General features: G+C 42.4%; 1 protein-coding gene across 1 annotated transcript in view; it reads left to right on the top strand.

Annotated features, from left to right (window-relative positions):
* Nucleotides 1-13,970, top strand: part of Cfap20dc (CFAP20 domain containing) — a 261,651-nt gene that overhangs the window by 165,665 nt on the left and 82,016 nt on the right. The gene's annotated exons all lie outside the window — the stretch shown is intronic.

Raw genomic sequence — 13,970 nt, 5'->3', positions numbered from 1 at the left:
TTTTTTCTTTCTCATTCACAGAGAATGATATTAATACTTTGATGGTTTCCTGTAATAGCCAAGAAGGAGAAATCCTGTTTGGAGATGGTTGTTCTAAAGACATTTAAGACACGCTGGAATGGCCTGTCTTATTCTCATGAAAGAAATTGAGTTTTGATTTTTCTAAGTATATTGCTATAATTTGTCCAGATAACTAATCTCTTTCCTCAAAAACCAAAGTATCACCTCAGCTGTTGGCCAGCCCTGTTGTGCAGCTGAAAGTTGTTGTCAATTAGCACATTTAATATTGACCAAAACTGAAAAACTCCCACTGTCCAGATTGCAATTCAAGATTGCCATCAAGGGTGAGCCCGGAATATTGCAAATGTGTTTTGTTACAGAGTCGTTTAGAATGTTACAGGCTCCCTTCTTTACCTATACAGGAACATCCACTTTCACAAAGGCTAGAATGAGTTCTGTCCTGACTCATTCAACATGAAAGTTAGGATTCAAAGAGCTCAGGCCCCCATTTGCGCTAAGTCAGTGGCCCTCAAGAGTCTTCAAAATTATCTTCTCAAAATTACAGCTCAGCAAGATCCATCCATTCTGGGCATCCAGAAATGATTGCCCAAATGCCCATCTGCACGTCCTTCTAAGAAATGTAGCTCAGCAAAGGCAGTGCAGGCTCCTCGGGGAGCCATGCTCTTCAGCGTACATATGCTGTGCCACAGCTAACCAGGCACACTCTGTCCCTGTCCCTGGCACTGGGGCATGACTGAGTATTTAACATAACAAATGTTTCTGTGCCCAGTAGACACACAGTTGAAAAGATTTGGATTTTTAAAAAGAGATACTAACTCAAAAGCATTTTATACTTGTTCTTCTGAGAAACCGATGAGCCAGTGTGTAACTTTGTTTTTATCATTGTTTTTCTCTTATTTTTTCTTTTCTTTGCTACTTCATTACTTTGTTTGGGTTCTTCTCCTAACTGTCTCTTAATGTCTTCTCTGGCTCAGCTCAGCTTCTCCTGGCTCAAGCTGTCACCAACTGTTCTGCTCCGACTGTCGGCTAACCCAGTTCACTTCGGCTGTCTCCTATTTTCACTCTGATCAGTCTTTTCTCTTCTCTCTAGCCCCACTCCCTCTTCTTCCTTCCTGCACCAACTGTCTTCTCTGACCCTGCTCTTCTTCCAGCTGGACCCTCCTCCTGCCCCACTCCCCAATCCTACTCCTTCTCTCAGCCTCGGGCTCCCATTTTATGTCCTCTCCTGTTCCCAGAATTCCCAGAGCCAAACTAACCTGAAAGGCGTAGGGTCTTTTAAAGAGCCAGGCACACAAAATATATCACTCTACACAGATAACTGGAATGTGAAAATGGTAGATGCCCTCTTTGCTCCTCTGACAAAGTACATTTGGCTGCTGTGCAGGTTTTCACTGCCTCCATCATCAACTAAAGGGAGAGTGTGGTGGTTTGATCCATTCTCAGGAAGCTGACTTCTCATGCATGTAACAAATGCATAGCGCTCACACAGGAATTGACTCACCAGCAAGTTGAGCCCAAATACATTACATATGTTAAGTCAGTGGACAGCATCTGCTATGGCTTGTACAAGAGGCAGAAGCATTACTAAAGAAAAGAACATAGTCATCTCAGTGTCCTCCTCTTGGCGACGACAGTAGAATTTTCCTCTAAATGAAAAGCTAGCCAGGTCACATCAAAATATTAATTCAGCTTAGTCTTATATATCATCTTGTCCTTCTCAATCATCTTAATTTCCTTTCTGAGTCTGGTATAAACTACAACTAGGGGTCCGGGGCCGGCGACTGGAATGTATCTACGATTGCCTGTGCAGATCCTTCAGTTATTTGTCCTTCCCGTATATTTAAAATAGTCCAGAAAAAAAAAATCACATTAGCATGGGAAGTATACTTACTGGGATATGTGTTTGTCTTGGCTGACCTCCAAACCGGGGTGTAACATAAGGAAAGTGTGAGCTGATGGCCAAGACACGTGCTTGTGAGTGATTTCACGTGTATCCACCCTGCCTATGCCATGCAGAAAGGTGGGCCCGAGGAGCAAGAAAAGGCTGCACCTTGATGCACTGCAGACCTCTTGCCAAGTGAGGTCATTTGGGCAGGCCCTTCTAAAAGAGGTAGCAAACATCCGGGTTTTAGTCACCTTTTAAATATTCACAAGCGAGTGTCTGCGCTCTGGAAGATCTTTACTGCCTCTTACCTTGTGAGTCACATTGCTTTTGCTCCAGTCCTCTCTCTGCCATTACAGGTTTTTAATTCCATTCCTTTAACTGGTACAGAAGAGTACAAAGCATGTACAGATTAATGCTGTGCCATGTGATGCTGCAATGTGTGCATGTAGCTTGTTATTTAAATGGGGTTAAGCATGTCTTCTCCATCTTTTTTATTTATGGCAAAGACTGCTTAAGTCCTCATCTCTGGGTTTCTGGAATACACAGTACACCTTTGGTATTCGTAATCACGTCATGGAGCTGTAGCCCCAGAACTGGACACTTGTAAGTCAGTGCCCTTCCCAGCATCCCACAGACAGTGCCATACCTGTGCACTCCGTGCTGTGTCATTGTGATAGACTGCTTCCAATCACATAACTAACATCTCCAGGTGTCAGGGACTTGGTCTGCCACTATGTTCCCGCCATCCACATTGCCTGGGACAAGAATCTAAAATGATGACAGAGAAAGGAAGGGCAGAAGACAGGAATGGAGTCTTTCTAACTAAATCTCTGCTAACTCTCCCCTTGTCCCACGCTCAGCCCAGAGCAGGCTTCCTCGCCGTCACATGCTCTTCCTTCTGAAGAGGAAATTTCACCTTCCTGGTGGGATCATTATTACTGAACATATGTGAAACTAAGCTGTCCAACTTTTTCACCAAATACTTTGTGTTAAGACACCTAATTTTAGTAGCAACTGTGTATTTAGTCCTATGTGGCTCTAAATGGAAGGTCAAGGACTAGTTTGCTGAGCGTCCCTATGCAGTTGGTGTCAGGGTCAGGCACCACCTGACACTTTTTTAAATGTGCTAGGATTTTATCTTTCCTCTGATACAAGCCTATTTGACCATCATTTGCTTACTGTATGTAAATATGAGTGAGTCAAATTAGAAAAATCTACCATACATACATAAAATGATATAGGTGTTTCTTTAAATATTATCATATAGCAAGAAATTTTTATGGTGCAATATGTAGTATTTCATAGCATGGAAAAGACACTGTATTGCTCTTTTCCAATATTTATTAGTTCCTTGGCCATTAATTTTTTTCACCTTTGCTTTCCTATGGATAGATCACAGACAGGAAATAGATAGATAGATAGATAGATAGATAGATAGATAGATAGATAGATATTCTAACATTCATTTCCAGCTTTTTGAGTAATTATATTGAATAGGATTTTGATATTTTCTGAAAAAATACACTTTCCATTGAAATGTTCATGTAAGAAAAACACTTTATAAAGCACGTTTTATTATCTACTGCTCTTAAACAACAAAACTTCCTGACAGCAGTCAAAAATACCGTGTTTTTTTCTTAGAATACCATTCCCTCATTTAAATAAGCTACATTTCTTATGCTTTGGTTTCTCTCCTGCACGCAGCTTAGCATGTAGAAGGCACAGCCTTCCATTCTAAATGCTGTAGTTCACTTGTGGGTCCTCTTTTAGGTGTTTTTTGAAGCAAATGTGTGAATATTTTAAGTGTTCTCTGATTGCTTACTGGGGGGTAGAAAAATATGCCTTATCAAGACTACTAACTATAGAGAAAGGCATCTTAGCAAATGATTAGTACCTATTTGTGATTTGTATATCTGTCTAAGCTACTAATGTTTCACTTTTCATATTAAAGTAAAATATATAGTGCCTTATTCATAGGCACTTATTAACTTGTTAAAAACTTGTACTTGATATCTTATTCATAAGTTTCTGCCCAAAATGATTTTCACTTTATTCCTCAGTGTGGGGTAACCATAGTCTCCAGGGTTCTCCCGTCCCAAGTACCAGTGCATCTGTGGTAGTCCATTTTAGAAAGCAGGATAGACGTGAGGAAGCCACCTAGGAAAGGCCTCCCTGGGAGGAGGAACACCAGAAAGCCAGAATTCCTCAGTGAGGCAAACACATAGAAATAACTTTAAACTACCATGCTGCTCAAGGCTCTGGAGAGGAAAATAGCCCATCTAGTGTATATGTAGCGATGAGGTTATTCAGTGGCTTACAGAACCAGAGGCGTCAAAGGCCTGCCGTGGCCATCTGCTGCTGGGATAGTTCAAGAAACCGTAGCTTCTCCAGCAGGAAGCTGGAAGCCCCAGGACAGGAGGGAACAAGAGTGCAGCCCCAGTCTAGGACTGTAGGCCTGGAAGAGTCACTGCTGCAAGTCTGCACTGAAATGCTTAGAATCTGCTGTCTGGTGTCCCTGGGTCCTAGCAACAGCAAACCTTCTACTCTGTCCTGTGTAGGACCGCGCCTTGTTGGGTAATGTCACACACATTCAGCATGGGCGTTCCCCCTCTGTTCCTGACCAACTTGTAAAGCATTCCGGAAACACCTTTACAGATACACCTAGCCTAAAGTGTGCTTTAACGGTTGTTCAGGTATCTCTCAATCCAGAGTTGACAGCCAAGATTGATGTCACAAATGGGTTTGTTGCTTGTCTCCTGGATTTCTAGCCCTTAAGGAAGGAAGGTGTTCTTAGAAAATCCCAGATCCCCTGATCACAGCAGAGGGATCCTGCCATAACAGCCAGCCTCGGCAACCAGAACTTCCTGAGGATAAGTCTTGGGAAGGGTGAAAAAGATTCCTGAAGGGTCTGTGTGTGTGCTTGCTGTGCTTTCTGTGTGGGCGGGACTTCCCGCTAGGTTGTGCTTTGGTGCACTTACACAGTTACAACAGAAGGTATTCTTTATCATTTGGGTGATCAGTAATGTATTTTCTTCCTCATTCAGATGCTTTAGTTCATTTACAACAGCTGTTAAAGAGTATGCTGCACATCCCAGTGATAACAAAATGCCTCATGCTTTTAATGAGAAAGATAATTATGTGGTTTTCATCATAATAGTTATTTTTTATTTCCCAGTTACTTCCTATAATTTGAGTGATCACTGTCTGCAAATTATAAATGAGACCTTATTTTTTGAGCCAAAAGCTTGCCAGTTAAATTGACAGATTTTCAATAACAATCTACATTAGGAGCCATAAAAGCATCATTACTCTCTTCGTTTTCTCATCTCTGTGCTGCAATTTCACAAATAATAAATGATATGAGTGAAGGTTAAGAGTAAAGCCGTGTCCTCAGCTAAACCTCAGCACTGCTTGTGTGGCTGGCTGTGTGCATGTCCATCAGGGTGACCTTCCCCCTCTTCCTTAGTGCTTTTCTCCGTCCACTTTCTCATAAACTACACTCAGAAACTGGAAAATAAATGAGATGCTGCAGAACAAACCACACAGACTCCACTTTTTTCAAAGCATGAAAAATGTTATGTATCATGTCTAAAAAATTCTGTATTTGTTACAGTACAAAACTTTGCCTCATATGTGCTCTAATCATTTTGAAATCAGTAGCAACCGAGTACAAGTCGCAGACGGCCACCTCTTCATCATCAGGACAATGGAAGTAGCTAATATAGCTAAACATTCCATATGTCCACCACTGTGCCACACCCCTTTGCTTCCACTGTGTTTTTCTTTTTTTTTTTTTTTTTCACAAAATCCCCAAGAGTTGGGGACAACCATTGTGCCCACCACTCAGATGGGACACTCAGATATAAAAGGTCACACTCCAGGGACAACAGCTGCTGTGGTTGGAACTTGAGCGTGGACTCTCTAAGTCACTCTAGAATCCTGTCCATGCACAACACGCCATGAGAATAACTGTGAACCACTTCCTCCTGATGCTGACAACCTCTCTTCAAGGAAGAGGAAGAAAATACATTACTGATACCCAAAGCCGAAAGTCAAACCTGTGCTCATCCACAAATAGCAAAATCACTTGTTCTGTGACTAGTTAGGGAAAAGGCTGTGTGTACCTTTTTTCATGTTTTTAATTTATAAAATATTGTTAAAGCAATCAAAAAGCCATTAATTATTTAACCTTGTGATTTTTTATTTATTTCCCTCTACTAACAAATTGAAGTTGTCATAAGCTGGCCTTGAGGGTCGTTCTGCAACGCTGCCTCCCTTAACCTTATGTAGCCGGCCAGGCCTCGGCAAGTGACCGGCCCTGTCGCTTCTCCCCCTGACTTCTTTGCTGTCACAGCTAAATACAGTCCGTCAGTCTATGTATTCAAAAGGTTACTTTTACTTCCTATCTGGTTTTTTTTTTTTTAAAACAGAACTAAAACCAGAACACAAAAGTAAGCCTGTAAAGGCACGCGTGGACTTGAAGTTCACTGCCACTCAGCAAGGTAGGTTCTGCGTCCTGCCAGGGAGTGACAGGAAGAGGAAAGGAACCAAAGTTTGGAGCGAAAGATGGTGACATTCTCCTCACTTAAGAGCCACTTGAGTCACAACAGTTCCCAGAAACCCTTTGGATTATTTCAGGAGATTTTTTTAATATAGTTTCCAAGTTTCAAAGCCCAGCTCCAACGTGTCTGTCCTGCCTGAAGCAGGAGACTTTTTTTTTTTTTTCAAAATAATTTTATTAATTTATTCTTGTTACATCTCTGACAACCCATATAACCACTCCGGCCCATGGCTCACGTTTGCAAGTGCAGCCGGCCATCTTAGTTAACAGGATGTAAAGTCATTAGAGACAAAAGGTAGCTTTGCCTCGCCGAGGAGTGAAACTGCAGCAGGAGTGGAGTGTTCTTCTGAGGCACAAAGCTCAAGCTCATGTTCACCGTTTTACAGGGGACTCTAGGTTTCCGCAACTAAGAACCTGTGAAAGTTCCCTCCGATGCTGTGCCTCCTCCACAGGGGGATTCCCCGACAGACCCATAGAAGCAGCTTTCCCCCTCAATTTAACCATTCGATTAAGAGCGTTTTCACTTATCAGAATGCTTCCTTTAAAATGTTGGCTCGGCATTTTTTTTTTTTTATCAAGGTGCTGCCATCACCAGTCATCCCAGAAGATATCCAGCCCTCCCTAACAGTCATCCTCGTTACCCTTGCCACATTCTGTGCAACTACCCGTCTGCTTCTTCCCTACCTGCTCTGGACATGTCACGCAGATGGGACCATCATATGTGGCCTTCCGTGTTTGATTTCTCTGGCTGAATATATACCTCATAGCACTTGATTTTTTCTCTATTAGGATTCTCTATAGGAATAAAACCGATAGAGTGAGTATGTGCAATAATGTAGGTATATGTATATCTATACACATATGTATTGTGTATATGTATGTGTGTGTATGTCTCTGTGTGTGTGTGTGTGTGTGTGTGTGTGTGTGTGTGTGTGTTGTATTAGAGTGGCATACAGGCTGTGGTCTAACTAGTCCCACAGGGGCTGTCTACCAATGGGAAGCTCCAAGAGTCCAATCATTTTCACTTCTCGAGGCTGGGTGTATATGCTGGAATATCATCAGTATATGCCAAAATCCTGAAGGAACAGGCTCCAATCCCAGTGATGGAATGAACTTGCCCGTAAGAGCAAGGGGAAGCAGGCAAAGAACAAGAACTTGTTTCTTCCATGTGTTTTATAGAGGCTGCCTCCTTGTATGGCCCAGATTAAAGGTTGCTCTTCCCACCTCAAAAAATCTGGATTAAAGGTGGATCTTTCCACATTGAACGGTTTAATTAAGAAAAAAAATCCCTCACAGATATACCCAGCTGCTTGGGTCTTCAACCAATAACAGCCATCGCACTGTACCTGAATCCTTTATTTGGCTATGCCTTATTTTCTTATTCAATTATCAGCTGAGGGGTTTGGGCTTCTTCTATTTTGGGCTATTAGAAATGAGGACACTATGAACTTTCCTGGCCGTTTTCCTGTGGGCATGTGGATTCAGTTGTCCTGAATACATATGTAAAAGTGGAATCGCTACATTGTAAGGAACTCTGCTGCTATCTTGGAGGGGAGAGCCGCCAAGCTCTTCCCAGCATGTCTGCTCTGTTTTCCTTTCCTATAAGCAGTGTCTGAAGGCTCCAATCTCTGCATGTTCTAATGAGCATTTCTTCTGGTCTGTCTTTTGGACCTACGCCATCCTAGTGGCTGTGAAGTGGTCCCTCGCTGATTTTGATTTGAATCCTTGTAACGACTAACGATGCTGAGCAGCACTTCAGGTGCTTATTACCCATTTGCACATCTCCTTGAGACAAATGTCTATTCAAGTCCTTTGCCTATTTTTAATTAGATTATCTTACCATTATTCATTTGCAAGGATTCTTAATAAGATTTGAATGAAGCTTTCTTACCAAATATATGATTTAAAATATTTACTCGTGGGTTGCCTTTTCATTTCCTGGTGGGGCCTTTTGAAACATGAACATTTTAAAATTTGATGAACTTGTTGCTCTCCTCCGCTGCTGCGAATCTGGTAGTATATATAAAAAGCCGGCACCTGACCCAAGGCCACAACTATTTACACTGAAGATTTCTTCTGACACTTCTATAGTTCTGACTTTTCAACTATTTTTGTGGCCTATGTTAAGTTAATATGGTGTGTGTAGAATAAATGCTGATCTACCTACATTATTTAACATGGAGATTTAGTGTTCCAGCATATTTTTAGGAAAGAAATTTCTCCCAGTATAATGGTATGTGAGATACACGTAGCATACATCCATATTCTCTCTGCCGGTACTATATTAGCTCCATTCCTCTCGCTCTGTGTAAGGTCCAAAGTCAAGAAGTGTAAGCATTCTCCATGTTCACTCTGCCCATTCCTTGTTGTTCTTGCTGTACTAGGTTCCTTGCATTTACATATGAATTTGAAAATGTCAATTTTGGCATAAAAAAAACAGCTGGGATCTTGGTGAAAATTTACTAAAACAGTCCCCTTAGTTGTAGGCTTGCTGTGGCGGTTGGGCTATACTGTGGACCTTTGGGGGTGGGGTGGGGGGCTGCTATGCGAAGTCTTCTCTCATTGGCCCTGGACTGTGAATAGTATTGTAGAAGGCAAGTCCCATTTTCCCCTCTCTCTCCTCTCCTCTGGCTTCTCTTATGTATGACATAAAAGAACTTCCTCTGCCATGTGCACCCTGCCTTGCGTCTCTGGCACCCCACCAGAGCAGACTGCCCTATCTGAGGCTGGACCTTCCAGAATCTTTATCTAAATCAACTTTCCTGGCAAGCTTATTCTCACACATACAGCAGTGTGTGCAGGGGAGCTGACTAGCATGGGTGACACAGAGCTCCAGAGCAGGTTGTGAATAGCACCAACTGGTATTAATATTAACTGGTATCATCTTAAGCCTTCAAACTCTCGGTGTACCTTTCTTTTTTTCAATTTTACACATTTGTCATTGAGCAGGGCTTCACCATTTCCGTATGTGAATTTTAGCTTCTTTTGTTAAATTTATCTGCACATATTTTATCTTTCTGGTAGAATAGTTTTCTTGATTTTATCTTTGTGTGTCCACTGCTAATATATAGAAATGGAGTCTGTTTGTATCCCACCACCTGCTTGTTTATACAAAAAAGAATAGCTTCGCTTCTTTTATGTGTCTTTATTTCTCTTTCTTGCTTTGCTGCCTTCATAAGTTATCATCGATGGAATTTTTTCTTAATTTTGTTTGCTTTGTACTTTGCCTATTTTAGTTTTACATTGACAAATGACACCAGCTAGAACATATACTTGGTGCCACCCATCAGTCTTGAGAATTAGTCTAGCATCACTTTGCAGCCACCACTGCTGGACCAGCTCTCTTAGCCATACGCTCAGCTCACGGGCATGCCAGGCATCACTACCACCTCTGCTGGACATCTAAAAGAGACACTTCCAGATGACAGAATTTTGCTGTGTGGTTCGCTTTCTGGATAAAGACATCTGCTACATGCCTGAGGTCAGGAATTCTCCTCAGTGCTAGAGGTACAACACTGACAAAGTTAGATAAGGCCTCTCTCTTCAGCAGGTTATAGCTGTTGAAAAACAACAAACATCTGTATAGAGGAATCTGTGCAACGAGTATAGGAAAAAACAAATAATGCAATGGAGCGGCAGGGCTGGGCACCATGCCAGGTACATCAGTGATTATCTTGGTGGTCATATTTGAGCTGTGATGTGCATGTAACCTTGGGAGTAGCGTGTCAGGCATCAGAAGCACCAGATGCAAGGCTTTGAGAACAATGACGGGTCACGTGGCCAAAGGATAAGTAGATGAAGATGAAGTCGCAGAGGTACACAGGACCCAGGTAGTGTTTTTAAAGAGGGAAGTCTCCATCCTAGGAGCAATAGTAAGCGTTTGGAGGGCATTAAGCATGGCATTGAGAAGATTGCCTCTGGCTTATCAAGAACTGATGTAACTAACAGGCAGGGACGGAACAAGGTATTCCACTGCTCGTCCAGAGTCAAGATGAAGGAAGGAAAGCAAGAGACAGATGTTTGAGGCATGGCGCTAATATTATTAGCATATTATGTGGAAAAGGAAACACACAAAATTAAAGATTGTCCAGAGTTCAGAAGCTGAGAGCCTGGACAGATAGAAATGTTGTTCCTGCTCCAGAGCTCAAGCATTGGCTTGGCCTCAAGTCCCGACAACCTGGAGTTGTGCGTGGACGCCCCGCTGCAAACCTGCACTCTGACCGAGTGGGAACCCCCTTTATGGCAAAGGAAAGCTAAAGGCTCTTACACAAGGAGGGACGGAGCTGTCTGTGGCCCCGGCCTAGAAAGGTACCACTCTCGGGAAGGTTTTTGGAAATTGATTTGCTGCGTGCTTGGTAAACTTCTCCTTTGCAATGTTTTATTCATATTTTAATCGAGTTCTTTATTATGGAGCTCAAATATTTTTAATTAAGAAAGAAGTACGGCCCTTGGGGTAATATTGCAGCCATGTAGATAGCTGGTAATTAAACTTCTCTACGTAAACAACTGCATTCAAGGCATTATGAGTGAGCCGTGTTAGCCCTGCCGTGTCGCTCCTTGCACCTTTAAACAAACACACAAAATAGACTTATCTACTGGGCTTGGTAGCTCCAGTTGTTGTGCATTTGTTGCCAAAGTGAGAATGGGCAAAGTAGTACCAGGAGGAGGCGGAGCCTATGGAAAACTGGTCATTTTCGTGAGAAAGACCAAAGGGCTATAGAGTACGACTTCAGGTGCTTTCCATAGGGGAAAAAATCAGACAATAATCCTTTCTTTTTTTTTTTAACTTTCAACTTTAATGTCCAATTTTTTAGTCTCAAAATTCAATTATAGAAGAATACTTTTTAAAGGTATTTTAGGCTTTGTTTAATCTAGGCTTTTTAGAGCAGGGAGTGGCTACCACCATATTTATTTCAAAAGGCTGTAATTTTTGCTCTACAAACTTAATGAAAAGTGAATTTTAAAATTCCTTTAAAGTTTTAAAGGCCTTGTTCCATTTACATGAAGTTCCACATTTCCTAATTTATATAATACTCTTTATTCAAAGGGAAGCCATCTGTCGCTCTTTGAATTTGCCACTGGAATATGCCATTTGCAGCTGTTTTTCCAGCAATACCTCATCCTTTAAAGAATTTAGAAATGTGTCTCAGAGCCCTTGCTCAAGCTACAACAATATTGCTGTGTTCCCAACACCTGTTTCAGTATCAGGTTCCCTCCATATTAGACAAATGTTCAGTGCCCTGGCCCAGTTGTGCAGGTTCACTTAGAGGTGACTCTCCTCCATCTGACAGCTCCATCACCGGTGCCCAGTGGCCCCATGCTGCCCTGGAGACAGCCGACAACAGGCTTCTCCAACACAGAGCACTCCATCAATTCTACCTGCCTTTCCTTACCCCCCAAGCACCTAAGTCAGGAGCCCTGGATACAGTGGCCCAGCACACTGACTGGAGCCAGGCAGACCTGCAGGAGACTACGTGTGGCATTCTTCCCTTTGTGACCTTGGACTTGCTACTTATATCTTCAGCTTCAGTCAGCTCGTCTAAAGGCCAGGGCTGGAGGAAAACAATGCATGTCCATAGCATGTTTCAACTATGAAATAAAATAGTGTGTGTAGAGCATCTATCCCATAATCCAATGGAACATTATACAAGGAAGAATGGTTCATTTATTTACTTCTCAGCCATATGGAAACCACTATTTCTGGCATTCTAAGGCAAATTAATAAAGTCCAAAAATTAACAACAGTGATTCTTTGGTAAGTGGCTGCTATCGCGGGCATATGCTTCTGGTGTTCCATCGTTAAATAAGCACTGCACAGAGTGGGTTCATGTGTCCCTTCTGTGAAGTATTTACAAACAGGCGCGGTGCTTCTCCTCGTTCCCCGCCTTCTGTGTGCCTGCTCTGTTCCCAGGTCTAAACTGTAAGGGGTGGAGCTTCACTGCTGACGGGCAAAATTAAATCAAGGCCAAACTAGCAGCATTTCATGACCCAGAGTGCTGAATGACACGGACATTCCCGCCAGTTAAAAGCTTTTAGGGAACTCACTTCTGATATTTCATGTTTTGTCAGAATTGTACTTTCTCCTATCCCACAAAAGACAAGGTCTTTACCTAAGTTTCATCTAAGTTTATTGCTGAGACTACAGAAGCCAGGGACTAAGAGGCATTTGTGCTGTTGGTAAATGCGTGAATTAGTAGAGGAGTCTGATCCTAGCCCACGTGCCCTCGGACAGTATTTATTCCCAAATCCTACAGTTGTTACAGAGTGGTTAGTTTCTGGCAATTTATTACTAAGGCCCAATTCTCTAGAGCAGAAGTTACGTGAAATAATGAAAAGTTGAATAGTCTAAAATTTTGGTAGCATTGTCGTTGAGCAGGGCACTGTGGTATCCGTTAGTGAGCAGCTTGCCGTGTGACCAGTACGCCTGTTAATGTCGTGAAGAGATCAATTTCAGATTTTCAAAAGTTGAAGAAATTGGATCTGAGGAGACAAGTCGGGTAAAGGGCCACCTGGAATCCTGACACGACAAGGAAAGAGACAGAGAAAGCTCTAGAGCAAGCAGGCTAGTATGAGTAGCTAGGCCAGAAGCTTCAGTTCAAGCGAGAGATCCTGCCTCAGCGTAGAAGGTGGAAAACAGTAGAGAATGCCATTCGACCTTAGTTTCTGACTTCCACATGCAAGTGCATACACCTATATAAGCACCAACACACATGCAAGCATACACGCACACACACACACACACACACACACACACACACACACACACACACACACACACACATACACATGAAAAAAAAATTAAATAAATTGTAAGTAGAAGAAGTTGACCAAGCCGACAGGACTAACAGAAGTATGAGGTAATGTAGATGCCTGGACTCTTTAGCCAAATTCACGGTGACAGCTCCCTGTACGTTCTCCAACATGCTAAGGCTAAAGTAAGCATCTTGTTCAAGCGAAGAAACTTGTCTTTCTGATATCTTGATTTTATATTTCAGGTAGGGTCAAGACTTACTTGCCATTTTCCTGTGTTACATAGAGGACCAGGCCAACAGGATCTCTAAACATTGGGAGGTCTGAAGTCTCTGGGAGCTCTTTCTATGACCTTTTCTGCAGGGTACACTGTACTTGATCCTCAGTTCCCAGCTACACCTTAAACTCCTTCCTTAGACTCTACTCTTAGATGCTACTCTTAAGTGACAAGCAGGGTCAGTCCCTGAACTTTCCAGAAGCCAGGTGCCTGTCTCCAACTAGAGATCTCCAAAAGCAGTTCCATAGCAGTCCAGGTGGCTTCTTGACTTCTGTTGGCAGTAAATGTACACAGATGGGGACATGTTTGTCACCTCTCTTCTTAGTCCCATGACATGTTCCATCTTCACACCCCAAAACTTCAAATTGCCTACTCTGCTATTTTCATTTCTGTAATATCCAAAATCCTTAGTTCCTTAAGTAACTCGGTTTCTTAAAGCATAGTTTAATCCCTTATTGAAGGCTGCCATGCTTGCC

The sequence above is a fragment of the Acomys russatus genome, chromosome 3 (genome assembly GCF_903995435.1).
Source record: "Acomys russatus chromosome 3, mAcoRus1.1, whole genome shotgun sequence".
NCBI lineage: Eukaryota > Metazoa > Chordata > Mammalia > Rodentia > Muridae > Acomys > Acomys russatus.
The sequence above is the reverse complement of the archived record's forward strand: the minus strand, read 5'-3'. Positions and strand labels throughout refer to the sequence as shown.